Source organism: Chenopodium album, chromosome 7 (genome assembly GCF_948465745.1).
Source record: "Chenopodium album chromosome 7, dcCheAlbu1.1, whole genome shotgun sequence".
NCBI lineage: Eukaryota > Viridiplantae > Streptophyta > Magnoliopsida > Caryophyllales > Amaranthaceae > Chenopodium > Chenopodium album.
In genome coordinates this window covers 31,417,653-31,421,354 of record NC_137840.1, presented here as the reverse complement: position 1 = coordinate 31,421,354, position 3,702 = coordinate 31,417,653, and positions in this window count along the sequence as shown.

The following is a 3,702-nucleotide window of genomic DNA, read 5'->3' as shown; positions in this document are numbered from 1 at the left end:
TCGTAAGGGGTACTCTCCTTAAATGCCCTTAGCCACTTAAAAGCCTAGGACTTTACACTTGTTAGGGTGTAGTAGGATTTGAATTCCTGACTGTTTAGGGGACCTTGAATTAGAATTGATTCTATCATTACGCTTTTTTGTAAGAAACAAGTAGGATTCGCCAATGAGTTTTAAGAAAAACTTATAAACCTCATTCATGCCTTTCTTCCATGTGAAGTTCATGGAGTAATTAGCACGAATCATAAGTTTATCCATGCCCAAATTGGTCTATAAACCAGAAATGAGTTCGGGAGCGAGGGTACTAAAATAACGTTTCTTTTAGAGGGGAATCGTTATCATAGCCCTAGTGTGGCCTCTACTAGCTCTTCTGTTTTTACTATTTCATCACCAAACAATATATGCAACGCGATACCTAGACCTATGTTAGTTGATTTTATTTACAAGCATTAATTCACGTAGGAATTACATCATAATGTCGTTATTCTTACTTAATCAAATTCGTGAAAAGGATAAGAAGATAAACAAGATTTTCATTGGATTAAGTGATCAACCAACAATTATTTAATTAAATTCTAATATTTAATTAATGCAAGATACTATGTGGAATTGATTAATTAATTATTTTAAAGGTGATCAAACAACACTAATTAATTAATTAAAGTCCTTTTAAACAAGGAAATAAATGTGATTTAACTAAGTGCTCTGGAATTTACCACTTCTCTTTGCTAGATCTCCGTTTAGAACACTTGTGGACTCCTTCTTGTTGGGGAACCTCCACCGTAGTAACAAAATATCGAAAGGGTGAGTGTTTAGGACAAGAGGGGCTAGGTTGCACAAGTTCACAAGTATTTTACCAGAGTTTTAGGTTAATTTCTATCTGTTTAAGCCTCGGTCTAAGGTCGTATTTATAGGGAATGATTAGGTTTAGGGTTTCGAGCATTCTGCCGCATCAAGTGTCGTGCGCAGCTGAATGAGTTGCGCGCGGCATCCCAGCGCAAGTGGTTTGGTTGTGCTGCTAAGGGCAGCGCAACTACTTGTCTTGCGCGCGGCTTTATGGTAAGATTCGATTTTATATTTTCTGTATAATCCTGAATCTTCCGCAAAGTAACTCTTGGGGTTGCGCTGGGTGTCGCGCGCGGCAGCCCAGCGCGACTCTTTGAGATGAGCGCGACTTTTCTGCGGTAGCAGTAAGATTTAACCTAGGCACTCCTAAATCCGTCATTATTAGGGTTTAAGCCCGTACTTAAGCCTAATTATGATCGGATTTAGTTAATGGGACCTTTATTTTGGCTTTTTTCCTTTAATTTGGGCTAGTCTTTTGTGTTTTGTGGCTTAACTAGTTATCGATAAGTATTTTTCACTTTGATCAAAGACGAAGATGGTTTTATTTATCGCCATTGCACTTCCTATGGGACAGGAGGCCAAAAGTAGATGTGTACAAGCGTCAAACACGCGCCTGTCGCCAGACGACAAATTTGTCGCCAGACGCTGCGCGTGTTGCCAGACGCCAGATCTGTTGCCAGGCGACAGAGATGTCGTATGGCGCTAGAAATAACTTTCACGCGTTTTCTTATTTTGATAAAATTTAATCGTACGAGAGGGAAAATTCGTATTTTCCTTTAAAACACTTCTTTTATTCTGATTAAAACTCTTAAAAGTGAACTAAAGTCAATTTATCAATGCTAATTAAATTAGGATTCAAAAGAACCTTCTAGAAGAATCTAGAAGACTATCATCAATTCTAATTGCGTTAGGAATGATAAATCAATATTAGGCCCTCCTCTAGATCATTGGGCCACATATAAAGATCAAACCAGACCCAGTTTAGTAATTTGGCCATAATTTCCTACTTATTCATCGGAATTGGGCATATAATATATTGTTGGAAAGCTCTTTTCGAACCCAGCCCAACTACATTATTGTCGGACCCTTGCCATGGACAAAACCAAACTGGATTTGCTGTTTTCTTAAAATAGGTTTTCAAAAACAAAGAGAAACAAAAGAAATAAAAACTCACCGCAACACTAGACTTTCAACACTTTCACTTCATTTAATTAAGATTCAATGTGAAAGGTACTCATCATTGGGTTTGGTTTTGGGGAGACACAAATGGGTGTCTACACGTGAGAACCACATTACTCACCGTCCACTTGTCGCCGTAATCGATGGCGCGCTTTGCCATCATGGGTCCGGAGCTGGAGATTTGATTCCCCGGCTATATAGGATTATCATGAGGGATCCTGTCGCTAACGCCTTGTGGGAGTCTGCTGGTGTAGGAGATTTGTATTCAGCTGTCGTAGGATTTTGCAGCCCTCGGGGTTGTGGTTCGACAGTTGTTCGTGCGTTGTTGAAGTATTTTTAAGATACTACCAACACTTTTCACTTTGCTTGGGGGAGATGTCAGTGACCACTCTAGATTTTAGCATGATCAGTGGCTTACGCTTCACCGAGCGGGCCGTACGGATAGTTTCTTGACCTCACTTGGGGGGCGGCTGAGGTAGCAGATGTGTTTGGTCCGGTTGTTGTTTAGCATATCAAGAGTCAGCCGGTGCCTCGAAGTGGTCCTAAGAGGGGGCGATCAGAGTTGTCTTTAACATGGCTAAGACGATACCTGAGCAGCATGTGCGGATCTTTATGATTCTCATTTCCGGGACTCTTTCTCATGATAGGAGTTCACATGCGCTCGTTTTCTACCTTCCTTCTTTGGTCAGGATCGGCGAGATAGGATCGTATAATTGGGCTAGCATTGGATATGTTGATTAATTCTCGTTGCTGCGTCATGGCTGCAGGCAGCTAAATGACCAGTCCCCTGTCGTTGTCTATGGTTTATGGAGAGTCGTAGAGGTGATGATTTTTCTTCTTTTTGTCTTGTGTTAACAAGTTTAACTTATGTGCTTAGAGATTACTCAACATGCTTGAGGTGATGGTTTATGGACACGTGGCACTTTCTGATTGGGCCACTTGGCCGGGTATAAAATACCCAAATCACACTGGATAATACTTTCCATGCTTGAGGAAAGTCGACAAATGATGAGATTGCAAGTCTCTGTGTATTGAGAACCTTGCTTCATGAAATGATGGTGGTTCGATTGTCCCCGAACGTGGGTTTTAGATGGTTTGCTTGTCCCCGGACGTGGGCTGTGGTTGGTTCGCTTGTCCCCGAACGTGGGCTGTAGATGGTCCGCTTGTCCCCGGACGTGGGCTGTAGATGGCCCGTTTATCCCCGGACGTGGGTTGTATATGGTCCGCTTGTCCCCGGACGTGGGCTGTAGATGGTCCGCTTGTCCCCGGACGTGGGCTGTAGATGGTCCGCTTGTCCCCGGACGTGGGCTGTAGATGGTCCGCTTGTCCCCGGACGTGGGCTGTAGATGGTCCGCTTGTCCCCGAACGTGGGCTGTAAATGGTCCGCTTGTCCCCGGATGTGGGCTATAAATGGTCCGCTTGTCCCCGGATGTGGGCTGTAGATAAGACCTACAAAATAAAATTTGCCAAGGGACTCGTATATACTGTGATTGACTTGACCAACTGACTTGACCAAGTTTCACTTGACATGACATGACATGTGTATGACTCGTGATTGTGTGTGTCTTGAGTGAGTGTGTGCACTGACACAATCAATTAAAAATGCAAAAGCAAAAGACTTGACCAAGTTTGACTTGACAAGACATGTGTATGACTTGTGATTGTGTGTGTCTTGAGTGG